The 22,728-nt window shown below is 48.7% G+C and overlaps 1 protein-coding gene across 1 annotated transcript in view; it reads right to left on the bottom strand.

Moving 5' to 3' along the window:
* Positions 1-22,728, bottom strand: part of LOC142497935 (phospholipase A2 inhibitor gamma subunit B-like) — a 133,294-nt gene that overhangs the window by 69,474 nt on the left and 41,092 nt on the right. The gene's annotated exons all lie outside the window — the stretch shown is intronic.

Genomic DNA, 22,728 nt, shown 5'->3' with positions numbered 1-22,728 from the left:
GATGACTACGAACCCCTGGTTCAAGAACCGTTGTTCTGGGACCAGGCTGAGGGTCACTGTTTAACCAAGATCAGCCTAGCTGAGTGGCATATAGTTCAGAAATACAGAAACTCGCACTAGTTCAGAAATACAGAAACTGGCACGGGTTTGAATACCCTTTTGTCCCTGAGCCTATAATGAGGGAGATTGACGCTAACAGGGTAACATGGCTGATCAAGAAGGTTAAGGCCTATGTTATAAATCATATTAGGAGCACCTTCATAATGTGGAAGAAAGGGTGGCCTACTTAGTCGGAGTATGGAAAGTGGGGAGGTCAGTATACACGGAAAGGGTGGAGTATGTGTCCGAACGGCATCCTAAGAGGGTGTTTTCCATCACTGTGAAAGCTGGATCCTAAGCACTACTATTGATAAGGTTCTCCATTTTGGGAGGAACCCTTGTTCAGTACGGCAGCCATTTTATGATTGTAGTCCAATAAAGCCGTAATAACTGTGTTCACAGAAATATATCATGTTTATTAAATGTGATGTAAATTATGTGAAATGTTATGATGTTTAGGTTGCCTCTAAAGAATGGTGCCTGAAAATGTAGACCCAAGCAAGGATGTTTGGATTCCACCAGAGGGAGCATGTAGCCATGCCATCTATGGCTACTAATTTACTATTTCTCCTGGCAGTAAGCCCTGGTACAAGCAGGCCTTGCCAGTTGTTATCATGGGTTTTCCCCACTCACTGGTATTGCACTTGAGTGACAGGGGAGGCGATGACATCAGACCTGAGTGTCCAATCCTGGACCAGACCTGGTGCCCTCCTCCCGGTGTACTTAAAGGCAGCTGCCAGCCAAATTCCTTAGTTCCTTCCCCCACTTGAGGAAAGCATTAGAGAGGCTGAATATTGGACCTTCTCTAGTCCTCTTCCCTCCGGGGGAGAGTGAGTGTGTACCTTAACAGTGAAGGTCCAGGGACCATCCCTCAGTGCGTAGCTGAGAGACTGTCTTGGGCAGAACCCTGCCTTGTTACTGTGCTGTACAGTGAAGATAATAAACCGTTTCTGTTATTATACCTCCTGCTTGGTGGGTGACCTTACTCGGGTGAGAGGTAATCGTTCTACCATGGGAGATCACCTTCAGTTCCCTCGAGCCTGCGGCATATGGAGGCGCTGCACTGCTAAGGAGATATGTGGGGTATGAACCCAGAAGCCTAGTCCTGTGTCCCCACTACCACCGGCGGATGACTCAGCCCTTCTGTTACCAGCAGGTATATGCACCACACACACCCTGTAATGGCCCCAATCTACCAGAGGGTGGGGGAAACACTGTTACACACTTCTTTGCACCAAGGTATCATGATTTTTGCACCAGTGTGCCAAGATAAAAAGGGGAGGGGGAGAGGTATCTGTGCTAACTATCACAAACAAAACAATTCTAGACAAGTACAATAAGTATACTAGGATGAATGAAATGTATAATTAGTGCCACATTGTGTTCCAGCTAAACCATTTGGGGCTTATTCTGTAAGGTCTGGTAGCACATATGGCGTGCTATCATATGAAAAGCCCTATTGACTTTAATGGGGCTTTTAATGCGATAGCACATCATCCGTGCTACCAAACCTTACAGAATAAGGGATTTTGATTGCTACTTTGCTCACATATGTAGCTTACTACAGGGCATGGTGAAATATGCATAAACCCAAAGCCATCGTTCTTACAGAAACATGGCTATCCCCTGAAACCCCTGATGCAAATATCGCCATTCAGGGATACTCCATTTCTAGTAGAGATAGGTCACAGAGAGGAGGTGGGGTGTTATTTTATATTGCAGACACATTACAATTTACACTGCTAAATTGCCCACCAAGCCCACCCTCTTTTGAAATTCTGGTTGGCAAAATCTGCCTCCCCTTTTCTATGCCCATCTTGCTTGCTGGCATCTACCGCCCCCCTCAAGCCCCTCTACAATCCCTGACTGATATCACCCAATTTCTTGGCTCCATTTCCTCTCTGAATGAGAAGAGCTAGTTCTTGGGGATTTCAACTTCAATTGGCTTGACCCTAAAAACCACAAAATCCAGATACAACTCAAGTCACTTAACCTATCGCAACTCATTTCCCAACCCACACGGATAAACCTGAAATCGCATAACCATTCCTTGCTAGACTGGATTCTCTCCTCAAACCCCAGCAGATCCAATCCTCTGGCATCCTTCCTGATATTTTCAGTGACCATGCAATAGTGTACTGTGTAAGGAAAATTAAACCGCCCCATTCAAGCCCTAAAGTTCTCCTCACTAGAACATTTAAAAACTTTAACCCACAACAGTTTCTGGATGACCTTACCAACTGCCCATGGCACAGAATCGATTTAATTCCCGACCCTGATTCTGCGCTCGACTATTTCCAATCTGTGTTCTTAAAACTCTGCGATACCCATGCTCCACTACGCAAAATAAGGGTACGGGGGGCCCACCTTCCATGGGTTACACCTGACTTTATAGCACTCTACCAGTTCAGGGATGCCTTGTGGAAAAGCTACAAAGTAACTGGCACTACCAAGGATCTCAATCACTACAGATGCATGAGGAACATGTGCACAAGGCAAACAAGGCATGCAAAAGCACAATATTACTCTGACAATCTCCACCAAAATACATCAAACCCAGCTAACTTCTGGAAGGTTATCAACAATATATTCCAGCCTCCTAACCATCAACAACCAAGTAATATCACTAAGGGGGATATTACTCTGACAAACCCCACTGACATTGCAAATGCATTCAATAATTACTTTGTGGGGTGTGCCACTAACTTATTAGCGAAACGCAGCCCAAACCACAAACCTGAATCTCATCCTGGGAGTACCCCTATAGTCCCACCCCCTCCCAACACTGCCCACAATTTTCAATTTGGCCCATTATCTGAAGAGGAGATTATACAAGCGCTCCTCAAACTAAAACTAAGCAGCCAATGTGGACCCGACTTACTACAATCTAGGTTCCTACGACTTGGTGCCCCAGCCATTGCCAAACCAATTGCGTCCATAGTCAACTCTATCCTGTCTGCAGGCCATATCCCTAAGACCTGGAAAACTGCCAGAGTTGTCCCAATCTTCAAAAGTGGGGACAAAAACACTGTCTCAAACTACAGGCCAATCTCACTTCTCCCAATTCTATCCAAAGTCATGGAAAAATGTGTCTACTCCCAACTAAGCGATTTCTATACCAAAACAAATTTCCCTAGCCAATTCCAATCTGGGTTTCGTCCCAAACACTCCACCATAACTACCCTGCTAAAAGTTTGCAATGAAATCCAGTGTGGAATGGAACGGGGACAACTCACTGGTGCAGTATTCCTAGATTTTGCAAAGGCTTTTGACACAGTTGATCATGCTATCCTACTTAACAAACTCCAGAGCTCTGGAATAGGGAAGCATGCTTTAAACTGGTTTCAGTCCTACCTATCAGGAAGATCCCAACATGTGTCCATCTCAGGCTCTAACTCCAACCCCCTGGATATCACCTGTGGTGTCCCGCAAGGCTCTGTTCTGGGGCCCCTACTCTTCTCAGTGTTCATTAATGATCTTCCCACAGCTTGTAAGGAAGCCTCAATACACATGTATGCAGATGACACAATCCTATATGCACACAGCCATAGCCTCTCTGACCTTCAACACATACTTCAGTCTGACTTTTTGAGACTCGAAAACTGGATTTCTCAAAACAAACTGTTTTTAAACACTGACAAGACTGTAACAATGGTATTTGGGACCAAGACTAAATTTGTAAAGCTTCCAGTGACTGAGCTCCTGATTAGAACCAACGCTAACACCACCCTAACACCTGTCACTAGTTTTAAATACCTGGGCTTATGGTTTGACTCCCACTTAACATTCGGGATGCACATTGATACCCTGACAACCAAGACCTACACCAAACTAGGGGTACTTTACAGGAACAAATCCTCCCTAAGTCTCCTGGTCAGAAAGCGTATCGCACAGCAGATGCTAATGCCAATTATTGACTATGGAGACATAGTATATGGCTCGGCACCTCAAACCCACCTTAGCAAACTTGACACCCTCTACAATTCAATTTGTCATTTTGTTCTCCAATGCAACTACAACACACATCACTGCGAAATGCTCAAAGAACTAGATTGGTCAACACTAGAGTCTAGGCGCAAAGTTCACCTTTCCTGTCTGGCCTTTAAATTCTTCATGGGCAAGCTACCCAGCTACCTGAACAAGCTTCTTACCCCTACCACTTGCAGCACTTATCACCTGAGATCAGACTCCAAAAGGCTGTTCATGGTCCCAAGGCTCAACAAAGTATCCGGACGTTCCTCCTTCTCCTACCGTGCACCCCAAAACTGGAACAACCTACCAGAGACTCTCACATCCACCACCAGTTTAAATTATTTCAAATCTAAGGCTGTCTCAGATTTTAACCTGGTCTGTAACTGTTTCATACGCTCATAATATTTATTTTCTTTAACTGTGCACGCAATGTCTTGTATATAATGTATACCCTGTTCATTTATGTAACTGTACTTGTAACCATGTATTATTTGTTTTACTCTGTGCCCAGGACATACTTGAAAACGAGAGGTAACTCTCAATGTATTACTTCCTCGTAAAATATTTTATAAATAAATAAATATATATATAAAAATGTATTATGTGAGAGTATGCACATCATATAAAAACAGGGAAAACATATAAATAAAATAGAACAAACATGTATTAGATCCTACAGAAAGTCTCATAAAGTCACCAGAAAGAAAGAAAAAGAGTCTTTCAATAAAAAAAGGAGAGAGGGGGAGAGGGGGTAAGAGGGGGTAAGAGGGGGTGAGAGGGAGAGAGGGGGTAAGAGGGGATGAGAGGGAGAGGAGAGAGGGAGAGAGGGGGAGAGACTGTATAAAGTTCCAATAGATGTTTTTTCAACCAGTAGATGAGTAAATAGCCCAATGGACTAAATGCTGCATTGAAAGGCACATTTTATTACTCCATGCTATTGGACATGCAATTTGATATACAGCATTAATTTGTACGGTGTCTGTTTTGCATCGCTTCTATGAATATCTTTAACCTTTAAAAAATGATCACAACTTGGGAGCACTGTGTTTTTTGCTTGTGCCCCAATTAGTTTTTTTGAGGAGTATCAAAAGGAGGTGAGGGAGGAGTTACATGGTGCACAGATTATAATGAGATGTATCACATTCTGCGTCTCTGCCCCAGGTTGCACCTTGGGGAGAGTAGTAGGAGGAGTTGGGGGGTGTTACATGGTGCACAGATTATAATGAGATGTATCACATTGTGCGTCTCTGCCCCAGCTTGCACCTTGGGGAGCGTCAGTAGGAGGAGTTGGGGGGAGTTATATGGTGCACAGATTATAATGAGATGTATCACATTGTGTGTCTCTGTCCCAGCTTGCACCTTGGGGAGAGTCAGTAGGAGGAGTTAGGGGGAGTTACATGGTGCACAGATTATAATGAGATGCCTCACATTCTGCGTCTCTGCCCCAGCTTGCACCTTGGGGAGAGTCAGTAGGAGGAGTTGGGGGGGGGGGAGTTACATGGTGCACAGATTATAATGAGATGTATCACATTCTGCGTCTCTGTCCCAGCTTGCACCTTGGGGAGAGTCAGTAGGAGGAGTTGGGGGGAGTTACATGGTGCACAGATTATAATGAGATGTATCACATTCTGCGTCTCTGCCCCAGATTGCACCTTAGGGAGAGTCAGTAGGAGGAGTTGAGGAGTAGTTATATGGTGCACAGATTATAATGAGATGTATCACATTCTGCGTCTCTTTCCCAGCTTGCACCTTGGGGAGAGTCAGTAGGAGGAGTTGGGGGGGGGGGGAGTTACATGGTGCACAGATTATAATGAGGTGTATCACATTCTGCATGTCTGCCCCAGCTTGCAATTTGGGGAGAGTCAGTAGGAGGAGTTGGGGAGTAGTTAAAGAGTGCACAGATTATAATGAGATGTATCACATTCTGTGTCTCTCTCCCAGCTTGCACCTTGGGGAGAGTCAAGAGGAGGAGTTGGGAGGAGTTACATGGTGCACAGATTATAATGAGATGTGTCACATTCTGCATGTTTTTCCCAGCATGCACCTTGAGGCGAGTCAGTAGGAGGAGTTGGGGGGAGTTACATGGGGCACAGATTATAATGAGATGTATCACATTCTGCGTCTCTGCCCCAGCTTGCACCTTGCGGAGAGTCAGTAGGAGGAGTTGGGGGGAGTTTAATGGTGCACAGATTATAATGAGATGTGTCACATTCTGCGTCTCTGTCCCAGCTTGCACCTTGGGGAGAGTCAGAAGGAGGAGTTGGAGAGAGTTACATGGTGCACAGATTATAATGAGATGTATCACATTCTGCGTCTCTGCCCCAGCATGCACCTTGGGGAGAGTCAGTAGGAGGAGTTGGGGGGAGTTAAATGGTGCACAGATTATAATGAGATGTATCACATTATGCGTCTCTGCCCCAGCTTGCTCCTTGGGGAGAGTCAATAGGGGGAGTTGGGGGAGTTACATGGTGCACAGATTATAATGAGATGTATCACATTCTGCGCCTCTGTGCATCACTTTCCTACATTCAAACTGTGCTCACAAATCTGTCAGGTATGAGGGACATTAGCTTTCTTATTTCATATGAATATATTCTAAGAATGTGTAGTAAACTGCAGAAATAAGTTATGATTTTATAAGGGGTTAATGTTATTTTATAAATACTTTAATTGTATGGAAAGATTATTAACACTTGACGATTGAGCAGTATACATACAAATAAACATAATATTATGAGCAGTAAGTTTGTCTTTGGATCTGAATATCTCTCTTCATATTTACGTAGATCTCTGAAAGGACCGTTTAAAAATGTATTACGATTCCCTCTCACTTCAATTCCCCGTAAATCAAGAGCACAAGGTTTCACAGACACCATCTTGGGTAAATATATAGAGATCCAGCGGCCGTTATTGAAACAAATCACAGCGCTGTTGTGGTGTGCGCTGCTGTACTCCACGCAGCATGAACGCAGCCAATCGCCCCAGGCACACGTATTTATCGCGGTTGCTTTGTTTGAATTTCATGTATTGTGTGCAATTAAATGCAATGCTATGAATGAATTGTAATGTGTACAGTACTGTGCGACTGTGTCAATTTCAGGTGTTTAAAAGCCAGAACACTAAAATGCCCATTTCTGCACTCAAAGTGTGAGGACAACAATAACAATAGCGCTCAAAACAAACCCAAAATATAATAATAACGACCACAATTGTGACAGCGATATTGTGATTAATACAATCAGTGACAATGCAAAAAAACAGTGATAGTGCACGTGCCTATTTAAAGTGTATATATAAGGTGAAAAAATCCTCAAAATAAACTACAACCCTTGAAAAAAGACTGTTTCACTTGTCTTCTCGTGGATAGTTTTCAAAGCGTCAGGGGAGTTCGTCTCGAAGTCATAGAATAGAAAAACATATCATAGTGCAAAAATGTTTGAACAGTGAAAAAGGTGAAAATTCATCCAAAATGACTACTCACATTTTAAGTAATCAAATTAGACAGTCATCCAACTTAAGGGGTGGATGCGCCCTATGTGTGAACAGCAGCCACCAATCACAACCTCCAAAGGAGAAAAAAGAGAGACCATATAGTGTAGAGGTAAAACAATTGTAATATCAAAACATGATTCAAGGCTTACACTTCATACGGTCGATGTGGGCACTCATAGGTAGCGGTTGACAGATATCCCTGGGGTTCGCGATTCCTCTGGGTACTCGGTCACCTCCGCTCTCTCTGGAAACACAGAGCGGAGGTGACCGAGTACCCAGAGGAATCGCGAACCCCAGGGATATCTGTCAACCGCTACCTATGAGTGCCCACATCGACCGTATGAAGTGTAAGCCTTGAATCATGTTTTGATATTACAATTGTTTTACCTCTACACTATATGGTCTCTCTTTTTTCTCCTTTGGAGGTTGTGATTGGTGGCTGCTGTTCACACATAGGGCGCATCCACCCCTTAAGTTGGATGACTGTCTAATTTGATTACTTAAAATGTGAGTAGTCATTTTGGATGAATTTTCACCTTTTTCACTGTTCAAACATTTTTGCACTATGATATGTTTTTCTATTCTATGACTTCGAGACGAACTCCCCTGACGCTTTGAAAACAATTTCTGCCCTCGCCTGCACTCACGTCTTAACGCGGTACGGTTGGAAGTAATCCCGCGCCATCACATGGGTATTCCGAGGTATACACCGCGTGATTTGTTGAAATAAGAGCCACTGCATCTGTTGCAAGTTACAACATATGCGCTTCAATTTGCTCAAACTGTGAGATACCTGTATTTCCGCCTCAGCATTTCCAAACAGTGGTATAAATTTCCTAGGCTAATCATTCATCTGCAGGTTATACTGTATGACTAATAAAGCATTATAACAATAGCTGTATACTGGATCATTGGTTCACAACTCTTTGTAAAGGGATACTTTGTTTGAAATATGTATTTGTTTTTATATGTTAATGAGGATGCCTTTGTATATTTTATATGTAGCCATGTGTAAAAATGGTGTACATCTCTTTCTCATGCTGGCAGTAAACCTGGTAAGTATGCAGGGTTGCCAGCAACAATCATGGAGGTTTGCCCTCACACCCTGGTGAGGTGTCATATGTACACAAGGGGAGTGGTAACATGCTCTGTGTCCACTGTTAGTGACACAAGAGGTGTGGATATTTTCTGAGTCTATATAAGACACAGAACTGCCTAAAGTTAGGGGTTGAGTCTAGGTTGAAGCCTAGTGTTAACAAGGAGTGTCTGCAGTAGTTCAAGCTGTCAGGTTCAAGTGCAAGCTGACTGCACACTGTGTTCAGGGACCTGACACAGATGGTGATCTCCCTTAGGGGAGAGGTGAACCAACTCTATTGGGAGAGGAGGAACCTTCGGAAGGGAAGGGAACCTCAACAAAATGAGCAGCTTAGCACCACCGCGATGAGGGGCAGTCTGCCTAATCAGATGACAATAAAGATGCCTTTGTTCACTACATCCCTTCGGTGTGAGTGTGGAGTCATTCTGCAGAAGGAGGTACCACAGAGGAGGTCCCCATCAGATACATACCCCTGCGGCCGTAGAGATCCTGATGGGGTTGAGGCGCTTCATCGAATGTGAGTAAGACTCAGAGACACTACCTCAGACGCCTGTCATGCTGATATCCCCACTAACACCCAGCGGGAGACTCAGGAGTCCTGTAAGCCAGCATGTGCACCACAACATACACAGACATGTAATGGGGCCAGTAGACCACAGGGGCCAATGTGAGATTGGGTGGGTGTCTAACCGTTACATATATGAAACTTAGAAGTAATACATTTTAAACATAAAGAATTTTGCTTGTATAATAACTTTATCATAATTTTGATTTAATATTGAGTGCAGTAGTTTTATAGTCTTTTTTCCTACACGTTTGTAATTCAATTGGATTTTTTATTACATTTATCTTAATTGTCAGTATACTTACTGTAATAGTTATAGGTGTTGCAGTTATCCCCAGAGCAGCACTTGAAGTTCTCACGTATACGTATCATGCCGTTATTTACATCGATTGTAGAGCCACACAGTATTTCTTCAGCACAACCCTTAGCAATTGAATGTGATACTTTTCCACCTGTGAGAATAATTTAGGAAATGAGAGGTTAATGTCCTATATTAATATCCAAAGAGATCTGGGCTCCACATTCACAGCATTGGAAAATTATCTCCAAATGATCTACAAACTCAACGATTCCACCATATGTAAATCAAAAACATCTACATGTGAGAAATCCTCTCACGCGTGATCATCTGCAGAATAATATAGATTAACCCAACTACATATGTGCTGCATTTTTCTAAAGATGAAATAATACAAGCAAATTGAAGAGTTTTAAGTTCACCTGTATATACAACTAGCTGAGAGACCCGGCGCTGCCCTGGACCAAAACCTCCCGCTCCCTCCTCTCACCCCCCCCCCCCCCCCCCGTCTCCCTCCCCACCGCGCTCCCCTCGTCCCTCTCCACTCCCCCCTCTCTTTCCACCTCCCCGCACCCCGCGCAGCTCCGGTCCTCCCCCCCCCTGCCCAGCTCCAGCCATGTCCCCCCCTGTACAGCTCCGTCTGTGTCCCCCCTGCGCAGCTCCGGTCCCCCCTTCCATGCAGGACACAGTGCCACACAGTGAGACACACGCACACAGTGTCACACAGTGTCACACACAAAGTGTCACACACACACACAGTGAAAAAAAGATTAGGTGCAGACAGCGCTAATAATGTAAATTAAATAAAATAATATGAATTAAATAATATTAAGTGACACAGGCAGCCAGGTGAATGACTGGTGGTACAACCAGTCAGAATGACATAACAAAAGAAGGGTAACCGGCGCCAAATGAGTTAAATTCAAACCAATTGGGGTGTAAAAGTCCAAAGGAAGTCCTTGGGATGATGGGATGTGATGATTCTCGCCTCGAACGAAATATATGTGGAAGAAAGAAAAAACAAACAGATAATGGTGCAGTAAATTAACACTGGGGGGGTGAGTGGACACTGACAACACAGGACACACAAGACAAACAAACACTAAACACTAGCACGGCCTTAATATTAAAAGAAAAGCAATTTATTTGGGGTGTGGAGGGTGCATAACCGCATCCGGAGGGGTAAAATTACAACCCTACTCACAAGATGCTGGCAGGGTAAAGGCAGCGAGCTGGATGCATACAGCTGGGCTCACAAAGATGGCGACCGGAGCACTCTGATCAGCGTCCACACGTGACCGGAATGGGAGGCAAGTCGCTCAAATGACGGGGTCTCTAGGCGGACGTGACGTCACCTCCGCTGTGGTCCCACCTTAGGCACGCTCTCTCCAGTCCTCCTCAGCAACATCCCTTGAAGAAGTACGCGCATGCGTACGAAACCGGTCGGGAAGTTTCGTGTTTTAGAAGTGTTTTTACTGTGGTGGATATCTGCAGTCCCAAGAGGAGAAATCTGCAGTTTCCAAGTGCCTAAACCGTTTTGCGGGACCACGGTTGCTGAGGAGGACTGGAGAGAGCGTGCCTAAGGTGGGACCACAGCGGAGGTGACGTCACGTCCGCCTAGAGACCCCGTCATTTGAGCGACTTGCCTCCCATTCCGGTCACGTGTGGACGCTGATCAGAGTGCTCCGGTCGCCATCTTTGTGAGCCCAGCTGTATGCATCCAGCTCGCTGCCTTTACCCTGCCAGCATCTTGTGAGTAGGGTTGTAATTTTACCCCTCCGGATGCGGTTATGCACCCTCCACACCCCAAATAAATTGCTTTTCTTTTAATATTAAGGCCGTGCTAGTGTTTAGTGTTTGTTTGTCTTGTGTGTCCTGTGTTGTCAGTGTCCACTCACCCCCCCAGTGTTAATTTACTGCACCATTATCTGTTTGTTTTTTCTTTCTTCCACATATATTTCGTTCGAGGCGAGAATCATCACATCCCATCATCCCAAGGACTTCCTTTGGACTTTTACACCCCAATTGGTTTGAATTTAACTCATTTGGCGCCGGTTACCCTTCTTTTGTTACACACACACACAGTGTCACACACATATACACAGTGTCACACACACACACACACAATGTCACACACACATACACACAGTGTCACACACTCACGCACACAGTGTCACACACACACAGTGTCAAACACACACACACACAGTGTCACACACACACAGTGTCACACACACACAGTGTCACACACACACAGTGTCACACACACAGTGTCACACACACACACACACACACACACACACACACACACACACAAAGTGTCACACACACACAGTGTCACACACATATACACAATGTCACACACACACACACAATGTCACACACACATACAGTGTCACACACACACACAGTGTCACACACTCACGCACACAGTGTCACACACACACAGTGTCAAACACACACACACACAGTGTCACACACACACAGTGTCACACACACACAGTGTCACACACACAGTGTCACACACACACACACACACACACACACACACACACACACACACAGTGTCACACACTCACAAACACAGTGACACAAACACAGATACAAACACACACACACACACACAAATGTCCTCGGGCACCAACAACAACTGCAGTGAGGATGCCGCAAACCGGTGAACACCAGCCACCTCCAACCAGTCTCTGAGCTCCCACCGGTCCAGAAGGCACCTCTCTCCTGTCCGGGCGCTCCAACCGGTCAGTCCCGGGCGTGGGGGGTGGACCATGCAGCGCAGGCCGCTGGGCGCACGGCGACCCAGAGCGGGCGCGAGCCAGCGTCGGGAGGGCACTGAGCCGGCATCAGGAGGATGCTGAGACACCCGAAGAGTGGGAGCAGCCGCAGGCTAGAGGCACAGTGTGCGCGCACCGCCTGGCTGCTGGGTGACTTGGAGCACACGTTCAACGCGCAGGTGAGAGGGGGGCACCGGGGAAAGGTGGGGCAGGGGAACACCGACACAGGGGGAAGTGGGGGGGGGGGTGACACCCGGGGGGTAGGTGGGGTCGAAACCCGGGGGGGGGGACAGGTGGGGGTGATACCCGGGGGCAGGTGGACTCAGCAGGAGACATGGACAAAGAGAACACAGGGGGAGAGGGACACAGAACATGGGGGGAGAGGGACACAGAGAATATGGGGGGAGAGGGACACAGAGGATATGGGAGGAGAGGGACACGGGGGGAGAGGGACACGGGGGAGAGGGACACAGAGAACACAGGGGAGGAGTAGAAGAGGAGAGAGGCCGAGCAGCAGGCCGCGAGGCGAGGAGGAGAAGAGGCGAGCGGCCGGGCAAGGCCACAAATGCAAGCAAGTCAATGGGGGGCGGGGCCGGGCCACGGACCAATCTGATTGGCCAGAGGCTGAGTGACAGACCAACAGACCAATCAGATTGCCCGTAAGAACAGCAAACATACAACGTTTTCAATTATGTAGATATAGATAAGTTACAGTTGGTGTTTATGCTTTGGAGAGGTTATGATAGAGAAAAGACTGCAACATATGACCTAAAACTACAACTCCCGTTCCCCTAGCACAGGACCATTCAAAATTACAGAATTGCACTTACCTGTAATGCTATATTCGGAAGTCACAACGCATTGTGACTCCCCCTTGCAGGACACGGACTCTCCTTCACACGTGTCACCATTGCGGTTGAGGCACTTAAGGCACCTGCTGCCATGAGCTGGAAGATGAAAATAGTGAGTATTTGGCTATGTAAAGTATTATTTACATCCAAAAATCCAACAATGACCTTATTATTTCTATTGTTACAATGTTTAATTGTATCTAGTGATTTCAGATGTAACATTATCTGTGATATTGTGATACAGTATATATAATAATATATATATATATATTAGCTGATATACCTGGCGTTGCCCGGGATGTAATGTTCTCGCTCCCCCTCCCTCTCTCTCCACTCCCTTCCCCTCCTTCACAGCTCTGCCCCCCTGTTCAGAGCTGCGCTCCCCCACACCCCTTCAACGCTTCGTTCTCCCTCCCCCCCCCCCGTTCACAGCTTTGTTTCCCCCCCGGTTCACAGCTTTGTTTTCCCCCCCGTTCACAGCTCCGTTTCCCCACCCCCCCGTTCACAGCTCCATCCCTGCCCCCCCTGTTCACAACTCCGTTCTCCCCCTTCCCGTTCACAGCTCCGTTTTCCCCATGTGTTTGGCAGCTGAGCTGACTGAGGGGGGGAGTGTGTGTGTGTGTCAGTCAGTGTGTGTGTGTGTGTGTGTGTGTGTGTGTCAGTCAGTGTGTGTGTGTGTGTCAGTCAGTCAGTGTGTGTCAGTCAGTGTGTGTGTCAGTCAGTGTGTGTGTCAGTCAGTGTGTGTGTCAGTCAGTCAGTGTGTGTGTCAGTCAGTGTGTGTGTCAGTCAGTCAGTGTGTTTGTGTGTCAGTCAGTTAGTGTGTGTCAGTCAGTCAGTGTGTGTGTCAGTCAGTGTGTGTCAGTCAGTCAGTGAGTGTCAGTCAGTCAGTGTGTGTGTCAGTCAGTGTGTGTGTGTCAGTCAGTGTGTGTCAGTGTGTGTGTGTCAGTCAGTCAGTGTGTGTGTGTCAGTCAGTCAGTTTGTGTGTGTGTCAGTCAGTCAGTCAGTGTGTGTGTGTCAGTCAGTCAGTCAGTGTGTGTCAGTCAGTCAGTGTGTGTTTCAGACAGTATGTATTTATGTGTGGTCTTCCCCCACTCTCTCCCGACTCCCTTCCCCCCCCACCCACCTGCGGACTGGTGTTGCACGCTAGTGTCAGTGGCTGGTGGGGAGATGAGATGCTGCTAAGAGAGGGTAGGGGGTGGTGGGGCAGAGGCGGCAGTCGGCGGTGGTTTGCCCCCTCTCCTCCCCACGTGGAGCTGTGTCGGCGGTGAGTGGAGAGGTGAGGCGCTGCTGACAGGGTGGAGGGTGGTGGCTGTGATAGCTGTGGTGTGTATGTGTGTTGGCGGGTTTGAGGTAAGTGCGACGTGGTGAGGGTGGTGTGAGCAGAGGAGGCTGCTCACGGTGTGCGGTGATGGTCAGAGGCGCACGCGGTGTGAGGAGACTGTGAATGTGCATGTGTGTGTCTCTCCTCACTGCCTGGCACGCAGGCCAATGAGCTGTGCCCGTCCGCCGGCCAATCACAGGGGGCACAAATACACACTCAAACATTATTTCAGTCTTATATATCCCCCCTCCCCCCTGTGCAGTATGCGATTTATGACTTGAGGTGTATATATATATATACACACACACACACACACACACACACACACACACACATATATATATATATTGTGACAAACGCCCCTCTTTTGTAGCGCTGACGTCTGTCTGGGTTGTTCCCGACACAGTCTTCTAGGGTTATTTATACAACAAACAGGAACATGCAAAGTATTACGTTGCTTAACTCAGGCTTCTGCCTGCTTTATTTTCATCCAAGTAAGGTACTGCAGCTTTAACATGTGTAGGCAGGAGGTACTCAGACATTTTCATTCAGCAGTTCACTTATATCAGTGTCATAGCATTTCACACAGTGTCACTTTTAAGAAATAAAAACCAAATCATATAAAGAAATCCTATCCCTTTCAGGGAACTAACTACACATCAAAATCAGCCTCAGACTGCGAACTAACTGGCCAACTAACCTGGTTCCCCAGCTTAAAACAATGCCCTCTCATTTAGGGTCACTAGATACAGCACAGTCTTTTAGCAACAGCAATAAACATTTGTTTTGTTTTGTCTTATCTGTTCGTGGTGGGAACACGGTCCCAAGTGTCCAGGCAAATCCTCTGGTACTGTGATACTTGGAGGGGCCGTCCACCCCGAACTGGATTCCGGGAAGCAGCGATACCCCCAGCCTCCAGGCTCTAAGGAGAGAGAGTGAAATGCAAAACCTCTCTGCTCTAAATACCTGTGCATGTGATTAGAAGAGCAGGTGAGGGAGAACTAGAGCCATTGTAATCTGTGGTCTGGATTTTCCATCCAGCTGCCTGTGTTAATGGGAAGCTGTGGAACGGATCATTTTTAACTATTCCTGCACTTTCTGACCTAAAATAGGGCAGAAAGCTGCCTAACATCTTTGGACTATGTCACATATCCCCCTCCCCAGCTCACACCTACTGGGGTGAGCGGCCATGGACCTCATTGGGGTGAGTGTCCTACCTGAAATACTTGAGCTAACTCCTCAGTACAATATTAAGTATTCACATGACACGAATATGAACTTTTTCCACGGCAATTATGGACAATAGGTTTCGTCATAAGAGACTATACTTCATCTAACTTCTAACATCTTTGGAAAATATATATATATATATATAAAACACCTCAAGTCATAAATCACATACTGTACTGCACAAGGGGGGAGGGATAGGTTTCAGTCACAGATACATTCCAGGATGCACTGTTTTTAAGTTAAACCTCTCTTGCTTTATCCATTGTAACATCGCTGGAAGACAAGATCAGTTTATCTCGAAAGCACGCACAAATAAAAGCATTTCATTAGCCACAGAACGGTATTGTCTATTCGTTTTCGTTTTTATATATATATATATATATATATAATCTCTTGATTTGCAGTTAATACGTTATTATACAGTAGTAGGAAGAAGCATTATTACCTGTGGCAGTTAGAGCCAAGAACACGACGATATACAGGATAAAGGAGAACATATTGATAGAGAAACTTGTTGGACACTGATCTCTGATAGTCTCCTGCTTGCGTGGCTGGGCAATCCGTTGTACGGATTGAGTGGAATTTAGCTGCTCTTTGACAATGTGGATAACCCAACAGTAATCTCTTTGTCACTTTGAAAAAACAAACCAGAAAAGGCAGCTGGATCAGTAGATGCAAGGGGCCAAAATGCCCCACTGGGAAATGTAGTGTACGTGTTATACTAACACAGCCTCACTGGCCCAGTGGCTGCTCTGATCAGTTCAGAAATAGCCACCACATTACTCCTAATCATTAAATGTCAGTGATTTTATGCCATTCTCAAATATTCTGTAATGTCAAAATAGTTTAAAAAGATTTTTTCTTCATGATGATCTTGATACATGTACAGATGGGGAGCGAGGATTATTTTAACCTCTGCCATGCTATGCTTATATATGTTGTAATATTCTGCGTTATCACTGCCATTCAATCCTATGATATTCTGCATAGTAACATAATATTCGGTGATATCAGTAAGTAAGGTAAAGCTGGGTACAACTGTATGTTAACAGTGAAGCATTAAATATAAGCAGGACGTGGGTATCAGATACAGTATAACAAGATTGCATTAAGGCTGCTTATTAAAGGAGTTTGTCCTGTTATCTTCTTTCTCACTATCTCTTGTTGTGTGTTTGTTTGTACACAAAAAGAAGAGACATCAATTCCCCAATAAAGATATTCCCCCTTATTCAGATTGGAACAGTGTGTCCCCTGGAGCAGCTGTGTGCGGGAGAATGACCTGTTATGCAGAACAGCTGTCCTTGGGACATCCACTGGGACAGAGGTACTGGGTAATACCCGCTGAGACACCTCTATTACCAGCTATACATTATTACTACATGAGCAGCATATATTCATATAGTATTTCTATTATTTGTTATTTATATGATTACTACGTGTATTACTACTGTGAAGTGCTATGTACTGTACATTATATTACTGGTGCTATACAAATAAATACAATACAATATAGTACTCACCGTATCAGTAATTCTGAGATAGCATTAATCTTCAGCAACTAGTCCTCACCTGACTGTAACAGGGGTATTTCAGATATTAATATAATGTCTATAGGTAAATAGGGCTTATTTATATTAAACACGTGAAGCTCACTGTTTACAGGCTCAGGATCTGTTTTGCAGGATAAATTATTGCTGCAGGAAACAAAAGTAAATATACAAAGATAAATATTTCTGTATTTATTGTCAGAGGTCTATTTGCCTTTTAATACCTTACGGTTTTAGATATGTCTTATTTCCTAATGTAGAACAATGAGTAGCAAAGCTGCACACCAATAGTATATAATAAAATACTTGCAAAGACCGGTTCTCCTGGTTCTGGGAAATCTGCCTGAGAATCCTGCATACGTAGAAAAAATTATGATAAAGGGCACAAACGGATTTCCAAAAGGAATTTTAATGTATCATAACAGCACCAATGTACGAAGTTTCGTCCTTCTAATAGGACTTTTTCAAGTGACTGTCACTTGAAAAAGTCCTCTTAGACGGACGAAACAACGTACATTGGTGCTGTTATGATAATAAAAAATTCCTTTTGGAAATCCGTATGTGCCCTGGATCATCATTTTTTATTTCCTAATGTAACATGGTCTGTATCTTCTGACCTATCTCTCATCACTGTCATGTAACTCCTAGTAGTCTAGACTATGACAGGTTAATCTGTGGATTTTTTGACCCCCTCATGCCCCTATTATGAGTGACAGAAATGAGGTGGTGACTCATGGCCTGTGTAAGCCTATCTGGTATAGGTATAGACCATGAGCCCGCCCCTCCTGGTTCCTCTTAGGAGGGAGTTGCAAATGTACTCAGTCCTGCTCTGGAGGTGGAAGAGAGAGCAGTCTCTCCCATGGTGGGATGAGCGTGCTCACCCCCAGCCTTTGGGCTGGGGTAACATCTGATTCAGCCATAGAGGCCCTGTAAGATCAGGGGCCATCACCATCCAGAGGCATGGGACCTCTGAGACTGCATCGCTGTGAGGAAGATATGCAGTGGGTGCATGCCATGCAATAAAGACACTTGTTATTACACTCCTGTCTAAGTATCAGTCCTTGCCAGGAGGGAGACGAATGCAATAGTGGGGGCTGATCTCTGGACACACTGGGGCCCACTACAGCTGGAGGCGCTAACCACCATGAGAAAGAACTACAGAGAAAGAACCTGAGCCTGTCCTGCTCTCCATACCACCGCAGATCCAACTCGGCTCTCCTGATCCTAAAAGGTATCCGCACCACACACAGGTAGCTGAAGCTGTGCATCTTCTACTTGGGGGGTGGAGGGGGACAGTGCTACATTAATAATAAGGGATTGTGTATAAAACTGGGGGATTCTGTAATGAAAAAATCAGAACCAACTTATTCAAAGAAATCATGTTATTCTCATGCCCTCTTCTTGCCCCAGTCTTCCAGACTGATATACTATTTTAGTGCTGCTAGTGCGCTAATGTAGTAATTTGTTAATGAGTTGGCTAAAATACACTTGTATACAATACAGACCGGCGCCACTATAGTCCAATGGTGGAAAAAGATTGTCCAATATGGGAATGTTCTCACACGGATGGTAGCTGTAAATGTAGTTTTCAGCTGTATTTTCACTGTGTGAACTCCATCAACATATGCAGAGAGAAGAGAAACAAGAAAAACACATTATAGTGCAGATATGCAATGATATGATATACACCAAACAAGACTAACATTACACAAAACACATAACATAAAACATATAAGGCTGGCTGATACTAAGAATAGATTTATTAAACACAATAAAATAGCAGGCGTGGGATCCGGTTGGTAAAAACCGGAGTCCTACTTACAGCACTGCCACAGACCATGAGCGGGGTTTTTCCAGGTAGAATTTTGACCGGCTGCAGCTCCGTCGAACACGTGGTATCCAGGAAGCTCCACAGTCCTAAAACCGGAAGTGCGTCGTTCCGTGCGACTTGCTGATTCTCCTGGAGCCGTCGATCAGCCTGCTGCCGAAAATGTACTCCTGGGCGCGGATGAAATCGCCAAAAAGTCCCTCTTCAATGGACTACTGCGGCCACAATGCTATCCTCTGCCACACATATAATTGGTCTAGGCGGCTGTCAGTCATGCCCATTATACAATCAGCCTTAATACATACATATCAAACACTTACTTTTTTTATATACATACTAGCTGAGAGACCCGGCGTTGCCCGGGATGTAAATGCGTAATAGGTAGTATTATTTATAAATTGTGGAACAATAGGTGAGTATTTGTTGTAAAGGTTGGATAATAATATTGAAAAGAAAGATGGAAGAAAATGTAATACGATGTTGTATAAAAATGGTTTATTGTAACCACACCACAGTACAATGTATATTTTGGTGCCATAAGTGATGTAAAAATGTGAGGCGTGTGTCCTGCTAGGGTGTGAGGCGGCGGGTGGCGCGTGGGTTGTGAGTGCTGTCTGCGAGTGGGGGTCCTGCTAGGGTGTGAGGCGGCGGGTGGTGCGTGGGTTGTGAGTGCTGTCTGTGAGTGTGGATCCTGATAGTGTTTGAGGCGGCGGGTGGCGCGTGGGTTGTGAGTGCTGTCTGTGAGTGGGGGTCCTGCTAGGGTGTGAGGCGGCGGGTGGCGCGTGGGTTGTGAGTGCTGTCTGTGAGTGGGGGTCCTGCTAGGGTGTGAGGCGGCGGGTGGCGCGTGGGTTGTGAGTGCTGTCTGTGCGTGGGGGTCCTGCTAGGGTGTGAGGCGGTGGGACAGTGATGTCGGTGCGTAGGGGCGGGAGGCAGCAGGTGTGTGTGGCGGCAGGTATGTGTCGAGTGTGGCGGGTGTCTGTTGAGTGCGTGCAGCGGCTGTGAGGCGGTGGGTGAAAGGCAGAGGCGGCTGGAGTAAGGGCGGGTGAAAGGCAGAGGCGGGGGTGGGAGGCGGTAAGGCGGGCAGGAAGGCGAAGGGCGGCGGGAAGGGGATGAGGGGGTGGAGGAGGGGGGCAAGGGGTGGAGGAGGGGGCAAGGGGTGGAGGAGGGGGGAAGGGTTAGAGGAGGGGGGAAGGGTTAGAGGAGCGGGGGAGGAAGGGTTAGAGGAGCGGGGGGGGAAGGGTTAGAGGAGCGGGGGGGGGAGGGTTAGAGGAGGGGGGAAGGGGTGGGAGGGGGTGGGAGGGGAGGGGGGTGGAGGGGAGGGGGGGTGCAGGGGTGGAGGGGAGGGGAGGGGGGGGGTGGAGGGAGCGGAGGGGAGGGTGGAGGGGAGCGGAGGGGGGGGAAAGGGGAGCGGAGGGGGGGGAAAAGGGAGCGGAGGGGGGGGAAAGGGGAGCGGAGGGGGGGAAAGGGAGCGGAGGGGGGGAAAGGGGAGCGGAGGGGGGGGAAAGGGGAGCGGAGGGGGGGGAAAGGGGAGCGGAGGGGGGGAAAGGGGAGCGGAGGGGGGGGAAAGGGGAGCGGAGGGGGAAGGGGGGGAGGCGGTGGGAAGGGGGGGGAGGCGGTGGGAAGGGGGGGGGGAGGCGGTGGGAAGGGGGGGGGGGAGGCGGTGGGAAGGAGGGGGGAGGCGGTGGGAAGGAGGGGGGAGGCGGTGGGAAGGGGGGGGAGGCGGTGGGAAGGGGTGGGGAGGCGGTGGGAAGGGGGTGGGGAGGCGGTGGGAAGGGAGGCGGTGGGAAGGGAGGCGGTGGGAAGGGAGGCGGTGGGAAGGGGCGGTGGGAAGGGGCGGTGGGAAGGGGGGGGGCGGTGGGAAGGGGGGGGGCGGTGGGAAGGGGCGGTGGGAAGGGGGGGCAGTGGGAAGGGGGGGGCGGTGGGGAAGGGGGGGGGCAGTGGGGGGGTGGTGGGGGGGGGGCGGTGGGAAGGGGGGGGGCGGTGGGAAGGGGGGAGGGGAGGCGGTGGGAAGGGGGGGGAGGCGGTGGGAAGGGGGGGGGAGGTGGTGGGAAGGGGGAGGGGAGGCGGTGGGAAGGGGGAGGGGAGGCGGTGGGAAGGGGGAGGGGAGGCGGTGGGAAGGGGGAAGGGGGGACAGTGGACAGGAAGGGGGGGCAGTGGGACAGGAAGGGGGGGCAGTGGACAGGAGGGGGGGGGCAGTGGACAGGAGGGGGATGCAGTGGGACAGGAGGGGGGGCAGTGGACAGGAGGGGGGGGCAGTGGACAGGAGGGGGGGCAGTGGACAGGAGGGGGGGGCAGTGGACAGGAGGGGGGGGCAGTGGACAGGAGGGGGATGCAGTGGACAGGAGGGGGGGGCAGTGGACAGGAGGGGGGGGGGGCAGTGGGACAGGAGGGGGGGGGGGCAGTGGACAGGAGGGGGGGGCAGTGGACAGGAGGGGGGGGCAGTGGACAGTAGGGGGGGCAGTGGACAGGAGGGGGGGCAGTGGACAGGAGGGGGGGGCAGTGGACAGTGGACAGGAGGGGGTGGACAGTGGACAGGAGGGGGGGGGCAGTGGACAGTGGACAGGAGGGGGGGTGCAGTGGACAGGAGGGGGGGGGCAGTGGACAGGAGAGGGGGGGCAGTGGACAGGAGAGGGGGGGCAGTGGACAGGAGAGGGGGGGCAGTGGACAGGAGAGGGGGGGCAGTGGACAGGAGAGGGGGGGGCAGTGGACAGGAGAGGGGGGGCAGTGGACAGGAGAGGGGGGCAGTGGACAGGAGAGGGGGGGCAGTGGACAGGAGAGGGGGGGCAGTGGACAGGAGGGGTGGGGCTGTGGACAGGAGGGGGGGGGGGCTGTGGACAGGAGGGGGGGGCTGTGGACAGGAGGGGGGGGGGCAGTGGACAGGAGGGGGGGGGGGGCAGTGGACAGGAGGAGGGGGGGCAGTGGACAGGAGGCGGGGCAGTGGACAGGAGGGGGGCAGTGGACAGGAGGGGGGGCAGTGGACAGGAGGGGGGGCAGTGGACAGGAGGGGGGGCAGTGTCACACACACACACACACACACACACACACACACACGACACCTACCTGTACTTCCGGCCGCCGCCATCTTCTCACTCGGCGCCGCGAGGGAGGAAGGGGGGTCCGCCATCTTACGCGCCGCGTGGCAGCCTGTTCCCACGCCGGGGAGGGAGCTGAGTGGAGCGGGAGGGAATGGAGCGGGAGGGAATGGAGCGGGAGGGAATGGAGCGGGAGGGAATGGAGCGGGAGGGAATGGAGCGGGAGGGAGGGAATGGAGCGGGAGGGAATGGAGCGGGAGGGAGGTGAGTGGAGCGGGAGGGAATGTAGCGCGAGGGAGGAAGGGGGTCCGCCATCTTAGGCGCCGCGTGCAGCCTGCCTGTTCCCCGCCGGGGAGGGAATGGAGCGGGAGGGAGTGGTGTGTAGCGGGAGGGAGTGGTGTGTAGCGGGAGCTACACTGTGTGAGGTAGCGGGATAGGGGGAGGGACATTGGTGGCATGGTGTAGCGGGGTAGGGGGCCTTCCGGTCTGGTTGCGGTAGGGAGATGTGTGAGGTGCAGGAGATGTGAGGCGTGCTGTGCGGTTCGCGGGAGCTACACTGTGTGAGCTAGCGGGATAGGGGGATGGACATTGGTGGCATGGTGTAGCGG

This window comes from Ascaphus truei, chromosome 6, assembly GCF_040206685.1.
Source record: "Ascaphus truei isolate aAscTru1 chromosome 6, aAscTru1.hap1, whole genome shotgun sequence".
In the NCBI taxonomy this organism is placed as follows: domain Eukaryota; kingdom Metazoa; phylum Chordata; class Amphibia; order Anura; family Ascaphidae; genus Ascaphus; species Ascaphus truei.
This window is presented reverse-complemented; position numbering and strand designations above follow the sequence as displayed.